This window comes from Protopterus annectens, chromosome 8.part0 (assembly GCF_019279795.1).
Source record: "Protopterus annectens isolate FY-2018-M chromosome 8.part0, PAN1.0, whole genome shotgun sequence".
Taxonomy (NCBI): Eukaryota; Metazoa; Chordata; order Ceratodontiformes; family Protopteridae; genus Protopterus; species Protopterus annectens.
In genome coordinates this window covers 498524262-498543529 of record NC_056741.1, presented here as the reverse complement: position 1 = coordinate 498543529, position 19268 = coordinate 498524262, and the positions used below count along the sequence as shown (strand labels likewise).

General features: G+C 37.6%; 1 protein-coding gene across 1 annotated transcript in view; it reads right to left on the bottom strand.

The window, feature by feature from the left end:
- Positions 1 to 19268, bottom strand: part of LOC122808262 — a 116569-nt gene that overhangs the window by 77652 nt on the left and 19649 nt on the right. The gene's annotated exons all lie outside the window — the stretch shown is intronic.

Genomic DNA, 19268 nt, shown 5'->3' with positions numbered 1-19268 from the left:
ACTATTTAGGCATGCATCAGATAGGAAGAATGTGGTGAGGGTGATTAGAGAAGAACATGATTAAAATGTGGACAAAAGATTTAAGCAAATGTTTTGTGCCACTGCTGACTAAGGAAGAAAAGTGAGGGTAACACTCTTGGTAGACAAAACAGTGGCAAGAGCACTGTAGGCTAATGGTGGTAAAACAACACAGGAGGTCAAAAATGCCTTAATGGGTCTGGAGGAGGACAAGGACAAAAGCAGGCAAGATTCTACCAATAACTTAAAAAGAAACTTCTGCTATACCTTATTAGAACTTCTGACCGGGGCTGACCAGTATGTCCCTTAGGGAAGATAATTCTGGGCATGCAAGACTGGATACACATTGTAATGGAAACAGTCTATAAGGATCGAATAAGGAACAGTGCAGGAAGTTATATGTCAGTATACCTAGCCCAGTGGTGAACTAAATAATGACAGTGACACTAATACCAAAGACAGCAAGATTCCCAGAGAACAATGGGCTGCTCAGTCAGTTCTAGCACAAAGTCACAGCATGTGTATCAGCTCAAACGTACCTGCTATTATATCTATGACTGAGTCACTACAGAGGCAGATGAAGGTTACCCTGCAGATGTGATCTATTTGGAATTCAACAACACCTCTGTCTTATTATTGTACTTAGGCATTTTACAAAGCAATGAGCGGATTAGCAGTGAGCAGTCAGCTATGTGAATGAGTTGACAGCTGGATTTTGTTGAAAGTCCATATCATTTTATCAAGTCAACCACAAAATCCACTTTTTCAAAGTTTGACTACAAATTTATTTAAAAAATGAAATGGAGTTCCATTCTTTCAGCATATATCTCACCCTCTTCGAGCAAGAAATCTGGGCAAATCCTAAAATAATGGAGGACAAAGGCACACAAATAGGTGTAGATTTAAACATTGCTCATAAACTTAGACAGTTGCTAGAGTAACAGGATTAGTGTTAACATTCATTTTCTGAAGGATACAAAATCTTAAATTCAAATATATGTTATTATACAGTGACTTCAATCCTCAGTGATTTGACAAGAAACCAAAACTTTTATGAGGATCATTCCAAAAATATAAGGTAAAATGTGAACATTCTGTGAAAATCTGAACAGTTAAAAAAAGAAGTTATGTCCTTACCATAACGTTCCATGTGGAGTGTTCATCTCGCCTTTGTTCTTACACATGGGTGTCGGAGCCAATCCTCGGCTCCGAGTCGGACGCTTAGCAAAACTTTGCATCTAGAAGAAGCTCGAGACCAACCTACCTCCCACAATTCCCTCTGCCTCTACCTCAGATCTAGTTTGCAAGAAACAACACCAGATCCAGCAATAACCAGGTAATCACCATAAGAATACATACTTATACATAAGGAATGCAACTAGCTCAACCAGTAGAACAACAGAGAGACTACTAGTGGGAAACAAACAGACCAGACTTCTAAACCATACGTTCTTCGAGACCTGAGGGTGGGAGGGTGGGGATGTAAGAACAAAGGTGAGATGAACACTCCACATGGAACGTTATGGTAAGGACATAACTTCTTTATGTGAGAGTGTTCAATCTCGCCGTTTGTTCTTACACATGGGTAGCGTCCCTAGCTCCGTTACCCTGAGTGACTCACGGAAGAATGTTCCTGAGCACAGTGGAACCAAAAGATGCTCTGTCCCTGGAAGTTTTGTCCACTTTATAATGAGTGATGAACGTATGCGGTTTAGACCAAGTGGCGGCTGCACAAATAGTGTCCAACGGCAGACGAGCCACATGAGCCAAAGATGTGGAAACTGATCTAGTAGAATGTGCCTTTGGTTTGGTGGGCAAACTCTGATTAGAATCAGAATAAACGAAGGTTATACAATCAGTTAGCCATTTGGAAAGTGTACGCTTCGTCACTGCCATGCCCTTTTTGTTGTCCGCAAAGGCTATAAAGAGTTGGTCCGCTTTTCTATGGTCTTTAGTTCTATCTAGGTAGAACCTGAGTTGTCTATGAACATCCAACTTGTGCAACATATATTCCAGCTTATTGGAGTGGTTTTTGAAAAATGTAGGAAGCTCAATGGACTGATTAATGTTGTTAACTGAACAAACCTTAGGGAGGAAGGAAGGGTTGGTGCGTAATGATACCCTGTCCAGGTGAAAAATTAAATATGGTTGCTTAACAGAAAGCACCTGAAGTTCTGATACTCGTCTGGCTGAAGTGATGGCTACCAGGAAAAGAGTTTTCCAGGACAGGAACTTCAAGGAACAGGAAGAAGCTGGTTCAAAAGGTGGTAAAATTAGTTGGGATAAGAGTAGATTTAGATTCCAAGGGGCTGTAGGTAACCTAACTGCTGGTCTAAGGTGAAAGGACCCTTTCAAGAAGGCTTTACAAAGCCTATGAGCCATAACGGGAGCTCCGTTCTCTCCTACATGAAAGTTAGAAATAGCAGCCAATTGAACTTTTAAAGTGGCAGTAGAGGCTCCTTGATGAAACAGCATGGACAAAAACTCCAAAATCTTGTTTAGAGGGGCTACTAAGAGATCTAAATACTGAGTAGTCGCCCAGTAGACGAAATGTTTCCACTTACCGGTGTAAATTTTAGTAGTGGAAGCCTTATGAGAGGTTACCAGAATGTCCTGAACCGCCGGAGAGAGAAGATCAGACCTGGCTAAGTAGGGAAGCAGAGCAGCCAAGCTGCTAACTTGAGGGACAGGAGTGATGGGTGGGGAGCTCCTGATGAATGAGTCAGTAGGTCTGGCACCGGGTCCAGAATCCAGGGCTCCTGCATTTGGTGAGCTTGAAGAAAGGGAAACCAAATCTGTCGAGGCCAGAATGGGGCAATGAGAATTATAGTCCTCGCCTGGTCCTTGGCTTTCTGAAGAAATCTCGGTATCAGAGGTATAGGGGGGAAAGCGTATAGGAGACCCGGGGGCCAATCGTGAATCAGAGCATCCCTGGGGACACCCCCTGGAGGGGGTAAAAGGGCAAAGTAGCTTCTGCATTTGGTGTTCATTGGAGACGCAAACAGATCGCAGCAAGGCTGGCCCCACTTGCGGAAGATCCTTTCCGCCACTATCTGGTTGAGGGACCACTTGTGAGGTAACAGGATGGCTCTGCTCAACCTGTCCGCTATGACATTGGATAACCCCGGGATATGCGTTGCTATCAGAAAGCGACCCGTGGATTCTGCCCATTGCCAAATTCTCATGGCCTCTCTGCACAATTGGTAAGATTTGGTTCCTCCTTGTTTGTTTATGTACCAGACTACGGACATGTTGTCCATCTGAACTGCAATGGTCCCTAGAGGTAGAAGGGGGGAGAAGTGTTGCAACGCCAGAAACACTGCCCTCATCTCTAGAACATTGATGTGCAGGTTGTACTCTAAACTGGTCCATTCGCCTTGGACTGTCTGTCCCTGAAAGATGCACCCCCACCCTATCAGGGAAGCGTCCGTGGTCAATGTGGCTGTTGGTGTGGGTAACACAAATGGTCGGCCGCTGATGAAATTGTGATTCTGTAACCACCAAGACAGGTGTGCTTTGCAGGTATTCGTAATGTGAATCTCGTGTGTCAGTGGTAACTGTTGGAACGACCACTGTGCGAACAGCAGCCATTGGAGAACTCTCATGTGTAGCCTCCCCATGGGAACTGCAGTGAGGGAAGCTGACATGAGGCCCAAGACTTTTAGGACTAGTTTGGCCGGGGATTTTTTGGACAATAGCAGGAGAGATACGTGATCTTGTAGGGAAGCTATTCTTGCAGGGGGAAGTTTTAGTAGCAAAGAACGGGTATGTAGATCTGCCCCTATAAATTAAATATGCTGTGAGGGCTGTAACGCAGATTTTTTGAAATTTATCAAAATCCCTAGCTGAACACAAAGGCTGAGTGTGTAGTCCCTGGCCTGTATGAGTTGATGCTTGGTGGTAGCAGTAAGGAGCCAGTCGTCCAGATACGGAAACACCCAGAATCCTAGGCGTCTCAAGTGAGACGCTACCACTGCTACGCATTTGGTGAAAACCCTGGGGGCCGAAGTTAGACCAAAGGGCAGGGCCCGAAACTGAAAATGGCTGGCTCCCAGCCGGAAGAGCAGGTGATCTCTGGACATTCTGGCCATTTTGATGTGGTAGTAGGCGTCCCTGAGATCTATTGAGCACATCCAGTCATCCTTCTGTAAGAACGGAACGATCGATTGAAGCGTGACCATCCGGAACTTTTCTTTCGTCACATACGTATTGGGATTGCTTAGGTCCAGAATTGGCCTCCAGTCTCCTGTCTTTTTTGGAACTAAAAAGAACCTTGAGTAAGTTCTGGATCCTCTTTGGTCCGCCGGGACTGGTTGGATGACTCTTTTTTCTAGCAGCTTTGAGATTTCTATACCTGCAGGTTCTCGCAGATGGGGTGGTACATCTGGGAACCTTTTTTGTGGTAACGGGGGGAATATAAAGGGAATTTTGTAACCTCTGGTAATAATGCTTTTTACCCATTTGTCTGAAGTAAGGTTTTGCCAGGCCTGAGGGTATAAAGCTAAGCGTCCCCCAACTGCCTCCAGAGCAGGACAGTCGGGCCTCCTCTCAGGAGTGCTGGAAAGGCTTCCCAGGGATGGTATCCCTGTCGCCTTGATTCTGCAGACCCCCTCTGCCACCAGGGTGGCGTCTTCCACTTCCGCCCCCCCCTCTGTCTCTGGAGGGGGCATCACCCTGTGTGCCTGGGAAAGAACCCTGGGGTTTATGAAACCACATCTTTCCACCTCGTTGCCCTTTGGGGTATGGTCTGGATGGGGTGGAAAAACAGACTCCGACAGCAGACAGAGTCTTTCCCTCCTGCTCACACCGGGTTAGGGTCTCCTTTACTTTAGGGCCAAAAAGAGTGGCACCATCAAAGGGGGCGTTAGTAAAGGAAGACTTGAAGGCTTCCGCAAAGGAGCACAGGCGCATCCAGGATTGTCTACGAAGAGCAATCGCTGAAGCTGCAGCCCTACTCGACCCTTCGGCTGCATACGAGATGAGCCTCATGGATGAGTTCACAATAGATGTAAGGGTATTGAGCTGTGCTGTAACCTTATCCAAGACAGCAGCATCTGTCGTACCCTGGAGGGTATCTCCCAACTCTTTGACTAGATCCCTCTGTAATCGTGTGAAGTGTGTCAAGTAGTTCAGCGATCACATGGAAAAAGTCGCTGAGCTGAAAATGCACTTCCCATATCTGTCCATGGTCCTAGAGTCCCTGTTAGGAGGATGAACAGACGAGGAAGATTCGGACATCTCCTTTTTCATGGCTGCTGCCACCACCATAGCGTCCACTGGAACTCCCTTAGTGAGGTATGACTTATCCTGAGGGGCAGTTATATATTTGTTAGGCTTCCTGGGAACTGGTTCCACTGTGTCAGGTGCCTCCCATGCCCTTCGAGCAATTAATTCCATTAACTCGTCGAAGGGCGGAGTAACCCAGGAGGAAGAAGGGTGAGCACCAAATGCCTTCAGCAGAACCGACTCATCCTCTGAAGGGGGTAGGGCCTGCCAATCACCTCTCTGTTTCAGGATCTCCAGGATGTCAGAAAAGGAGACATCCTCTGAGGGTGATTTTGGGGACCCCTCTGACTCATCTAAGTCAGTATCCGATGTTAAGGATTCCTGTGGAGAATCTAAGTGCCTCCTCTTGCACAGTCTTTTCCTCGGAACATCATCGGGGGGGGCATCCGATGAGGCTTCCGAGGAAGAAGGGGCTCCCTCTGGGAGTGGCTGAGACACTGGTGCTCGACGCTTTTGTGTAGTCGTGGGTACAGAAGAAGACAACGGACCTTTATGGGAGTGAGAAGTTGCTTCTGCTGAAGTGGTTGCCTGAGAAGACAATACCTTCCTCATAAGGTCGATGGCCCCCGGACCCCGAGCCGAGGAATCCTCCAGTTCCGAAGAACGCAGAAGTATCTCCGACGCGGAGGCCAAGGGCATCAACCCCGAGGATGGAGCCGAAGTGATCCGTGCCGAGGCGCCGAGGGGGAGAGTAGGCACCGAAACATCGGTCCGACTCTCGGTCCCGGAACCAAGGATAGATCGTCGGCTCCGCGAGTCCAGTAATGGTTCCGACGGAGTCGAGGTCAATGGTGCCGACCGAGAAAGGGACGGTTCCAGCACCAATGGCTCCACTATGATCAGGTCAACATCTCCCGGCTCCGAAGGCTGAGTAGGTCTTGGAGGAGGAGGATCAGATGGAGATAAAGGAAGGCCTTCAAGTCTCGACACCAGTTGAGAGGAGACTGAAATGAGTTTGGATAGGGTCGTGTTCTCCATTAACTTCTGCACCACACGATCTATGTCAGTGTCGGAGAGGGGCCTGGAAGACCGAGTCGAAGGAATCGAGGATGGTGCCGACCTCAATAGAGTAGGAGGTGGAAGCTCCGTTACCAGTTCCAAGACTCAAGGCTCGGTGACAAACAGAAGTTCGACACTTGGCCCCAAAGTCTGTGGAACCGGTGAACGAACCTTAAACGAAGAACTCAGAGCCGATGACATGGGCTCCAATGTCTTCGACTCCTTCGAGGATTTAGAAGCCTGGTCTGACTTGTCAAGAGCCTCTTGGAAGGCAGGCTTCAAAAGACCTCTGTCCATAAGCTTCCTGTGCCTATCTGTCATGACCCTTCCACTAAAAGAATGACAAATAGAACAGTCTTCTTGTAGATGGAGAGGGCCAAGACAGTAGACACAGGAGCTATGGTTGTCGGTGACAGACATCTTCTGCCCACACTGACACCTCTTAAATCCTGATTTAGCTTTTTCAGACATCCTGTAAGAAAAGTACTGTACAATATCAATAACAGTGTCAAAATAGGTTAGTATCCACAGTCCCAGACAAAATAATGCCTAGAATCAAATTCCAAGTTTAGTAGTAAGCCAAGTAGTAAGTGGGGAAGGCCCTAAGGTAAACCTAAACTATATATATATATATATATATATATATATATATATATATATATATATATATATATATATATATATATAAACTATATATATAAGAGTAGAAGGATGACCAGAGCACACACACACACACACACACACACACACACACACACACACACACACACACACACACACTAAATATATATGTCAAGAATCCTAAATTTTCAAGAAATTTTTCAAGAAAAAAGTTAGCTTATCTTCCCAATTGGTCAGAGCTCTTCAAAAATGATGCGATCAGTTGCAGCGGCAAACTAGATCTGAGGTAGAGGCAGAGGGAATTGTGGGAGGTAGGTTGGTCTCGAGCCTCTTCTAGATGCAAAGCTTTGCTAAGCGGCCGACTCGGAGCCGAGGATCGGCTCCGACACCCATGTGTAAGAACAAACGGCGAGATTGAACACTCTCACATAGTATGTTTTCATGGTGTTAGGATCAGCCAAAATGCTGCCACTGCAGGTTTCTACTTAAATTCTATGAAAAAAAATTCTGCCTTTCAGAACTATATGGAAATAAACAGAAAATGCAGTCAATGAACATTCACAGACCTTCTCCAGTATAATAAGCAGGTTCTCACAATTGTAACACATTTCACTTTTCAGGTAAGGAAGCAGTTCAATAAGTTCCTCACAAGAAGAACAACTCTACATACCTTTACATCCATGCAATTAGCTTTTCCTAACAGCTTCCAGTCAATCTAGCTTTCCTTTCAGCTTCTACGTTAAATTAAATGTCAGCCTTCTAGCATCATCTTATTTCTCCAGATTAATTTTCTCCATGAACTTAGTATAAAATCAAGCCAACACACGAAATGTTCTCCCATTACCTTCCAGGTCATGAATCTCTATCCTTCAAGCATTTCTGCTCCTTATATACTTCCTGAAGCATGCTTCTTATCCTGTGTTTCCCTTCCCTCCCAGGGTTGTCAAGGGTCCAGAGTTTTTCCTGGACTGTCCAGAATTAATGGGCACTGTCCAGAAAATGCAAAGGAGAGCATATTGTCCAGAAAAAATGCCAGGAGATTAATTTTCTTTTAAATAAAAAAAAACATTATAAAAATAAATTATAAAAGAACACCCTTTGCGTCTGGTTGCAACAGACGCAGAAGACGAAAACAGTCTTCTGCTTCTCTGCGACTGATTGTTTACATCTTTGTCCTCTTCGTGCATGGAATTTGAAATTCTTGAAAAAATGTTGAACTGTGCAGCGGACCAGGATTGGACATGTTTCAAATATGGTTCGGGTACTTATGAAATGCTGCAGTTTTACCTACTTGTTTCACAGTCTGTTTGTGTATATAGAGGAAGTACAATATGGAATTCCTAGCTATACAGTAATATTTTAAAGTGCTGTTACTGAATATTAAGTAGCTATGTTGGCTGATAAAATTGCAAGCAATAAAGATACTAGGTCTGAAGGACTCCATGAATATTAAAGGTATTTGAAACAGAACGTTACTAAATTATGATACTGTTTTTAGTTATGATACTATTTTACTCACATTTTCACTAAGTGATTAAGTAGAATATTTTTGTTGGACTTGATTCTAAATTTCAGTACTATTGGTGGGGACTTTATCATTTAACGTGATCACAGAAGTCTTTTAAATGTTTCTTTTTGTGGGTGAATTAATTCTTTAAGACAGATGTAGTCACAGAGTTCTGCCAAATAGTAGTAACTGGTACTATACAAATGTAATGTATCCAAAAGTACAAGTGTGATACCCCTGAGGATGCTGTTGTACTAATCAAATATAGTTGCATCAAATACTGACAGACAATTTAAGCATACCCCTCTCTCTCTCTATAAAGATGACGGTTGCCAAACCAGTATTCAGTGGGATCATGTCAGAAGACCATATGATCAATGTGCACATTCATGTACCTGATTTTATGACTGTCATAAACCTTAGAGTACCGCATGTGCATGATACTGTATAATATATATATATATATATATATATATATATATATATGAGAGAGAGAGAGACATTTCTTCAACAACACAGGGGGTGCTGTTTAATGTCAATGGGTCTATGGTACAGATAGCTATACAGTGGAAATGTTGTGTAATGTTGAGATAGGTAAGTGAAGTTGGAGGGGTGAGAGATTTTCTGCATGTGTATGTGAGGTAGGGTTAGGATCAGGGATGAGTAAATGATAGGTGTTATACTGAGTTTTGGGGTTAACATCAGGGTTAGATTAGGGGATAAGCTATAGTATTGTTGTGTGTCCAAGTGTGTCTTGTGCAGTGGCAGTGTTATGGGATGGATTTAATGAAGGTAAGGTGTAGGGTTAAGGTTGAGGAAAGGGGCACATTATAGAGTTAGCACCCACTGATAAAGTGGTACAGGGGGGGGGCAAATCTGACTAGATAACTCACTTGCGATTCCAATGCTAACATATGAGATTGTAAATAGTTTTTTTCCATAAATGCACATAATTTAGTTATTGTATTTTGTTGCTTATATAGCTGTACACTTTATTTATAAGGTTTATTTCTGCGCATGTTAAACCAGTTGTAAATGCACTATATGTAATACAGCTGTCAACATTCTTTTGTATTTGCTCATTTAGCCTGGGGCATGGCTGAAAAGGATTCTCAGACCAGTTTACAGACCTTTGTAACTTGTTAACTCAGCAGACTAATTCACATGCAAACATCATATACTGTGGTTAATATGTCTGTATTTGTGTACATTTCTATGTGGCCACCCGGGTTGTTCCTGTTCATGTCACTTTCTTGATATTCATATTGAGTAGGACTGATGTTCCAGATCAGACACAATGGGTGAAAAATATGGTCTCACTATACTAAGAAGCCATTGTTGCAGCTCTGGACTTTCTGTGGTTTAACAGAATTTATATGTTGGTAGAAATACCAGCAATTCATCATTAAATATCAGACTTATTAGTTCACTTTAAGTGCTCTGATTCTGCCTCTCTCTCTCTCTTTATATATATATATATATATATATATATATATATATATATATATATATATATATATATAAATATATATATATACTTTTAACATTAACTCTTGAAGGGTCAGCTCTTAACCCCTTCATACCTGTGCTAACATCCATTATACAGATGGCTATTTTTTTAAGGGCAGGTTAAGTTAAAAAGTGCAGAATTGCTCAGTACTTGGCACAGTGGTATTGTTCTATAAATATGAAGCAGTGCCCAGGCATAGTATTACTCTATTAAGTTTTTCAATGATGCTGTCATTGCCTAGACTCCATTAAATTCGAGATCAACATATTTCTTTACCTAGTCAAATTTCTGTAACTTCTGTTCATTCCTATGTGAACTGCTAACTAATTGCCTAGCAGACAGCTTTATCATTAGACAGATTTTTAACATTTAGAGAGCTGTATAAATGGCTAATACATACATTTGCCTTCAGTCTGTTATTTGTTTTTCAAGGTGAAGGGAATATTGTGGTAAGATCTCAGTTGGCACATTGTTTACGTTAGATATCTCACTTTCTGGATGCTTATTAAGAAATCTAGAAATATATACTTTCCTAAATTAGGAGGGAAGCAGAACACACCAAAACAAGCAATCTTTCATCACTGCTACTGAACCAGAAACTGTGTTGTATTGTAAATATTTAGCACTGAAAAATGTTCTTATCTAGCAGAGGCTTTTTTTAATCACTTTGTGACAACAGCGGGCAAAGACGCTTGGTATTTGAAGCATTTTATGGAAGCTAATGCAAATGGAATGAAAGAAGAATTGCATTATATGTATTGTGCTGAATCTTGCTAGGTTGTTGTACTTAATTCTTTTGTTTGCTTTGTTTTGCTTGAAATAAACTAAATCATGCAAGTACTGTGCTTCTCCGACTTGAATTTCAGAGTATAGCTAAAAAAGATTTTCTCCAGGATAATGAATTATTTTTTTTTTATCTATACCATCAAGCGCTTCTTCTGCAGACTTCAATATTTCTTAGGAACTTAATGAACCCATTTTCACTTTGCCATCCTTTCCTTATTGCAATATTACCAGCTTACCATTTTTTAATATAACATAAGCATTTTATTCTTCAAGGGCAGCAGACGTTGGATTTGTAGATGAAACACTGAAATATAAAGTTGTTTGCTAGCAGCAACCTTTTCATTAGTTACAGATCTCTTTAATGTGGAATTATTCAGATGACCTTTATTTCTGCAGAAATTGTGCATATTGACTGACATTGGTGGATTGTAATGACAGAAGTTTGAGTGGCCTTTTATGGTTGAAATGTTCTCACTTGGGCAGTTTTGTCATTATTAGTTCATATGTTTTGTTTCATTGCTTACTGAAAAATGTTCAAAACTATACATTTAACACACGCTATAACAAGTGGTGCTGTATTATGCAAGGGATATAATTTGATTATTATATATTATAATTTACTACAGTCAGGAAGGTGAATCAAATAAATTTTGCATAGTCCTAAATATGTGTGCAAGGGGCCTATGATTTGAAAACAGCCCAAAGGTAAACTTAATCCACCACTGGCCAGATGCATTTTCTTTGAATGTAGGTTTCAATATTGTTTCAGCGAATGTGAGTTTTAAAGGCAGAAAACTTTTAACGCTAAGTTTGTTTTCATTGTGAAACTGTATTGATTTGTTTAACACATGTCTATCAGTGTTTGTGCTATCAAATTTGAAATAAAAGTTTTAAATTAAATCCAAATATCTGTAATCATTGTAGAAGTAAAGCAGAAAACAGTATGCACACTGAATGTTTTGAACAGTGTTTATGGAACTGGGAAGAAATTGAGAAATAGCCAAGTAATGGGACACTGGAATGGCTGTGTGGGAGGGGACAGGGGTACAAAAATACTTGCATTTTGCTTTCATGTACATGTCCAGAATTTTTGACATGAAAAGTTGGTAAACCTATCCCTCACATGTCCTCTGGTGGATATAGTCCCTGTTTTGTACATGCTGCTGCTAGAATTTCAGCTTCCCATCCCAGCTCAGCAAACTTGCTAAATGACCCCCCCCCCCAAGCTTAGACTCCCTGGTTCTCTCACCTGTGGATGTATTGCAAGGCCTGGACAGCCTTCCTGCATGTATATGTTGGTAGTTTAATGAGGCAATGCACACTATTAAATGGAAAGAGCTTTAAAGATAGACCCCACCTTACAAGTTTGTCATTACCATCTTTTTGTCTATATAGCCATTGGTTTGGCACAGTCTATAACTGAAATGGATCTGTTAATACTTGAGAGTTTTTTGACTCCACTTCATGGTTAGACATTATCATTCAATTGTTGATTGTCTGTTTACATGATAACTTAGATTTCAACTTATTTAACAAAGTAGACACTCATCCCTCTAATTGTTTGGGCTAATAGTGCTCCTGTGCCCACCTTGGTGTTATCTGTGAATAATGTAGACTGCTTGAAGACGTTTGGGGGTCAATAGGATGGGCATCAAACATAGCATTTATTTGTGCTTCTGGAATGCCTGGTATGTCCACTTAATATACAATAATGCCTTACCATTTCATGCCAGTCAGGAAGCATGGTATTCTAGTAAAATTCAGGCTGAACTTGGGATAATAGTTACCCAACCATAAAAATTGCTTGACTAGTCATTTGATAGTAGGTATGGGCCAAATGCACATGGCTTCTACATTTTCTGACCATTGTTTTATCAGCCCTTTTTCTATTGAATAATCTAACATTCATGCCCAATGCACATTTAGCTAGACTGGCTATTAATTTGGCTTGACATAAAGAGTTTATAACCATTTGGACCTCAGAGAGGTGACATTCATAATTTTCAACATAAATAAATGAATACATAAATGAACAAATAAACAATTATGATAATAATAATAATAATAAAAATAATAATAATAATAATAATATTGATAGCAAGAATAACTATGTCATCAAGATAAGATTTTGAATACCTGACATGGAATCTAAGAATCCCTTCCACAAACAGGTGAATCATCACAGGAATCCCATGAAGTCAAAGAGGCATGACCTTATAGTTAAAATGGCCATTAGACATAGAAAATGCTTTTTCTCATTGGCCTCGAAGGTAATGAGATTCACCAATAGCCTTTAGTCAAGCCCAAAGTAGATACAAACCTAGATTTTTCAATTTATCAAGGAGTTTGTCTTCTATAGACATGGATTAGAAATATGTTAGAAATAGCATTTAGAGATACTATTCAGTGTTCTGAAGACATTTCAGAATGTTATAGTCCCTTCAATGTAGAAACACATGTAATGTGGCTATTCCATTCACTCTAGGATTCCTCTATGACCCCCAAAATATAAATTTCTCTACCTCTTCCTTAACTGCTTGGCATTGGCAGTCAGGTGCCTGATATAGTTTCAGATTTACTTTTTCAGCAGTGATAATTGCAGTGTTGTGCTGAAAGTCTCTACAATAAAAGGACTTGTGTCACCATGCATTTTATGATGGATATGAAATCTGAAACTCAAATGCCTATCATTATGTAATGAATTAGTCCTCACTGATCTGCCACAAAAATCCAGAAAATCACAAATTTTATGAGGAACAGACCAAAAATATGAGGCAAAAATCTGGACATTCTGTGAAAATCTGGACACTTGACAGATATCCTGCAGGCAGTTATGAAAACATATCCTGCATCTTGAATACAAAGTCTAACTTTCTGTCTCTGGGATACTGTAAGCATATCATCTGACTTTAGAATATGGCGCAAACTTTTTTAATATCTTCTCTGAACATACTTACTACAGAACCCTCAGTTTCTCTCCAAGGCTTCAAAACATTTATGTGATGTGGCTATTCATGTTTTCTCTTTACAGTCCATCTTTATTTGGAATTTACTTCACCTGCTTTGTCTTTTACTTAAAAATATCCGTACAACTTTGAAAGTAATTTGTTCTCCATAGTGGGTAACAGCACTTTGCCTCCTGTCTTAAACTCTTTGAAATGAGCATTTCTATTTTATGTTTTTTTGCATTTCCTGTGCAGTCCTCACATGTTCACTGGCAATACATATTATAATTCCTGCCAATCCTTTCTTATTAAATATTTTAATTAAAATTTAAAAAGTGAGAATATAATAACACTTAATGTAAACGAAAATATAGATCAAAATGTGTAAAACAGAAAAATAAATAAAAATACAGAACATATTAACTATTTACAAGAGTGTCTACTAAACAATAAGATTCTTAATTAATATTATAAGTTAACAGATTATTATAAATAAATATTACAAGTTATTTATTTAGCAGTTCTTTAAGGTTGTTTCTTGGCCAACTTTTGATGTAATGTTCATGAATTCATTAAATGAGGGAGTAGATTAATTTCCCAGTTTTTTGTTATAACTTTTCTTGAGATTGATAAAATGCTCCATGAGAGTGGATATTTTAATCTCAAAACACATTCTGGTATTGGAGAATTAAAAAAGATTAAGTATTTTTTTAATTAAATTTATGTGTAAATAGAGCCCATAAGAAAAAATATATATATATTGTCCCAAAAAGGTTTAAACATAACACAATCAAAGAACATATGTTGCCAATATGTTACATCTCCAACAAGCCGTCTTTTTCTTAAACATTAATTCTATTCTGTGAGGGATAAAGAAAGATCAATGAATGAATTCCAAGAAAATAATCTCCATTTGAGTGAGGAGGTGGTTTGTTTTGATGACAATAAAATTAATCTTTTATCCTCTTCATTTGGAGGTATATTGTTAATGTGTCTAAAATAATTCCAGTAACTATTTCTATTATATTCTGTTTCTTTTTTAATCACATTATATAATTTAGATAAATGACTTTTCTCACTTGTGTACTGTTATGTCCAAAAAGATAGGAAATCAATTAATTTAGGAACATAATTTGTTACAGGTTTTTGTATTAATTTAATCTTGTGTTCAAGAAACTGTCTACAATTTTGTATATGCAACCACATATCTTTATCTAAATCAAATTTACTTATTATATACTCAACAGTATATAATTTTTCTTTGTCCATTAACTGAATACAATATATTAAGTTGTTTTCTTTAAAATAGTCATTGCTTGCAAGTTAATAGTGAAAATGTTATTATGAGTATTGGCTATTGAGAAAATGAGAAAGAACCATGCCTTATAAATTGGGTTTCTGTAAAAAACATTTCTGAAGGTATTCATTACTGTGAAAAGATATGTAGCATTGTATGTTTTATTAGAATTATTTGAGAAATATTGCTTTAGGAACCAAAGTAAGACATTATTTGTGATTGAATTATAACTTAAATCTATAAAGTAGCTAGTTTATAATACAAAGTTTTCTTGTAGCTCATTCCATCTGGAAATATAATGTTCATTTGACCAATAAGTTACTGTCTTAATGATTGAGGCTATCAAATTTAACTCTAAGTCTGGTAAACCAATACCACAAAGTGCCCAATCTCTAGTATGATGAATTAAAGCTAACCTAGGTTTTTAGGATACCATAAAAAATAACATTAATGAATTTGTTTTATACAGTTTTTTGGTGGTGGTAAATTGTATGATATATAGTATTTTTGGCAGGATAATCATTTTAATTATGGAAAGTCTCTCTTCCATAATGAAGATATATTTGTTCCAATGGCTTACCAGATTATTTATTGAAGTTAAACAATTATTATAATTGAGTGTTATATCATTAATATTGTCAGTAATAATTATCCCTAAATATTATTTTTAAACTATATATTTGGCAAATGCTTTATCTATAGCCTTTTTATTAATATTCATTGGCAAGATATTTATTTTGCTATCATTAAAAGTAAAGCCAGATTCTTCTAAAAGATTTTCATTGTTTTAAAGACTGCTGGAAGTGAAGTATTACATTCATTTAAGGTCAAAAAATGTTGTTTGCAAACAACTGAATTTTAAATAATGAACTTTTCCCCACCTGAATACCTTTAATGTTTGTGTTTGATCTTATAAAATTGACAAACAGTTCTATAACTAAAGTAAAAAGCAAAGGCGAGAGAGGTCATCCTTGTTTGGTTCCTTTAGAAAGTCTAATTGATTCTGAAGTATGTAAACCTATTTAACATATGCATGAAAGATTTTTATAGGGAAGATTAATGTGATGAATGAAGTTGCTCGAGAAGTTACTTTCCTTCAGTACTAATGAGAGATAATTCCAGTTAACAAAGTCAAAAGGACTATCTATGTCTAAAATTATTAATGCTATTTTATCTTTTGTTTTAAACAAGTATTGTCAATTTTTTTTTGATGTTATATGAATTCCTTTTTAATAAGAATTTAGTTTGGTCACTGCTAACCATAGATGGTAGAAACTGTTTTATTCTATTAGCATGAACAGCCATAAATAATTTATAATCTGTATTTAATAAAGATATTGGTCTATAAGAACAGCATTTAATAGGATCTTTACCAGCTTTTAGAAATGGTGAGATGAGAGTATACTTCCAAGACATAGGAATATTTACAAATTTCTTTACAATTGAAACAACATTGAATAAAATAGATATGGCTTCTTTTGGCATTGATTTATAGAGTTCAGGTATGATACCATCATTACCAGGAGTCTTATTAGGTTTTAATCTGTTGAGTTGGGTTTTAAGTTCAGTGGGAGTAATGGGTTTATCTAGTATTTGTATTTGTCCTTCAGTTAATTTATTTTTAGCACGCTTTCTAATAAATGCTTTGATCTCCTACTGAGATTCTAGTAATGTCTTTTTCATTAATGGTTTCAGAATTACTTTAAAATTCTTTCATGATGTCTTCAATTTCAGTTACCTTGTTTTTTGCTCTTGTTTGAATATATGTCTTGATATAATTGGCTCTTTTCAGGATTTTTGTTCTATTAGCAAAGTTATGCATAAATTTAGGATTAAATGATATGAGAAATGTATAATCTTATATCTTTCCAAACTAATTTTAACCTTATGATTTAAAATCTCTAAATATTTATCATTTAAGGCATTGATTTCTTTTATTTTATAAGTGTTTATTGTTTGACTGTCTAGTTTTAACTTATCATTTTTCTTGCAACTCAATCAATTCTTTATCCCATATATTTTTAAAAACCATACCAAGACATAATTCTTTTTTTTTTTTTTTCATGGATATGTGACTCTTTACTTATTATATCAGAAAGCCTAGATTACAAAGAAAGTGAAGAAACATTTCTTATAGCTGGCAACTAGAAATTATAACATTACATATTCATTCTACATTAACAACTGCCAACTAAATTGCTGAATAGTGACATTAGAGCCGTATCACTTTACATTTGTACTAATCAGTACCAGTGGAACAATATGTAACACACTTACCTATAATAGCGAGAAGATGTAGAAAGTTTTTTTTTTTTTTTCAATTCCTTTTTATTAGGGTTATATCAAAACCAAATGAAGACAAGAAAACAATAAAACAGAGAATAAAACAATAACATACAATATACAGACCTACAGACATAAAACCTAAACAATAACATACAATATACAGACCTACAAACATAAAACCTATATACATTAGATAACCTATATACAGTTCTCATCTATATCAAACTATGCAGCATGCAGAAATATGAGTTACAATCATGTCAGAATGAGTTCAAATATCATTTTCCAAGTGTCCTTCTGGGTCCTTTTTTTCCTCATGGAATACCATAAATATTTATGAGCCAGGAGTTGTTTACTAGCTGTTTGCTTGAATCCATCCCATGTTATTTTGGACCTGTCTTTCCAATTTAATGTGATGTAGTATTTTATTAGCATAAATGTTGTAACTAGAATGTGCATGTGATTATTCTTCATTCCTATAGGAGGTACATGTAAGAGGGCAAATTTCCAGGATAAGGTTGATTTTTCATAGCCCATTTTCTCTAATTTGACTCTTAAGGCACACCAAAGTTTGTATGTACATTTACAACTCCAAAATATATGAATAATATCAGCTTCTTTGGAGGGGCAGAATTGAAAAAAGGTGGGAGTTCTTTGTACATTTTATTTAATATTGTGGGCGTAAAATATGCGTTGTTTAGGATCATAAGTTGAGTATATCTGAGCTTCTGAAGGAGAATGTCTTTGGAAAATTTCTGAATTGCCTGTGCAATTATATTGGAGGTAATTGTAGGGTCTTGTTTTGTCCAGTAATTGGAGTGGATAGCTTATTTCGTGTGTCTAAGTGAGATAATGAATTTATAGGTATTTGAGATCATTTTTTTTCCGTGTCATCATATCCCAAAGTGTTCTACATGTATCTATATGTTGATCTGGGATGTCAGTATCCTTCCAAAATCTGTAACATACTTCTTTCAGTTGTCTTATCATAATTGTATATTTAAACGGGAGATTAAGTTTGTTTCTAATATTAGTTATAGATTCCTGCCTAAGTAGATAAATGTCTAAAACTGTCTTTTCTTTCAGTAGTGAGTATGAATTCAGGTCAATCATCTTTTCATTTAGTTGAATATTGGGGTTAAGGTGTAATGGTTGGAAAGTATAAAAAGCAGTTAATAGATTTAGTGATTGGAAGAGATTTTGTGTTATTTTAATTTGTTCCCATATGTTGTTTTGTATTTTGTATCTTCTTCTGGATATTCCCTTTAGAAATGGGAGGGCCTTGGGATTAAATTGTAATGTTTTAACATAGTTATGATATAATTTCAACCAGGTTGGGCATCACATATTGATTTGTTCCCCGTAATTTGCAATATTAATTAGTCTACTACCTTTGGTAATTTCGTAATACAGTTTAAAGTCAAGAAAGCCCACCCCACCTTTGTCCTTTGGATATATACGTTTTTGATAACTTATCCTGCTGGGTCTTGGATGCCAGACGAATTTTGAGAGGGTTGATTGGATGTTATTGAAGACTTTATTGTGGATCAGTGTATTGGTTGCGTTAAATATAAAAAGTATTCTGGGGAGGATATTCATTTTAATGATGGCTACTCTAGAGAGAAGGGGGAGTTTCAATTGCGTCCATCTTACCAAGTCTTTTTGTATGGTGTTCCATATTTTAATCACATTGTCCTGATAGTAATTATGTGCATTGGTATAGAATGCTATTCCTAGGTATTGTATGTGGTCACTGACTTTAATATTAGGTATAGTACCTGCAGTTGGGAATTGAGCGTAGTTATTAATCGGGAATATTGTTGTCTTATCCAAGTTTACCTTATAGTTCGCGAACTTTGAAAATATTTCTATTGAATTATTGATTTTGTAAAGATCCGTGTTGGGAAGAGAATAATATATATTTAAGTCGTCTGCGTACGCTGATAGAGAAATTTCAGTGTTAAAAAGGAGGGGTATATTATGAAATGTTCTTTGTTTTATTAGTAAGAATAA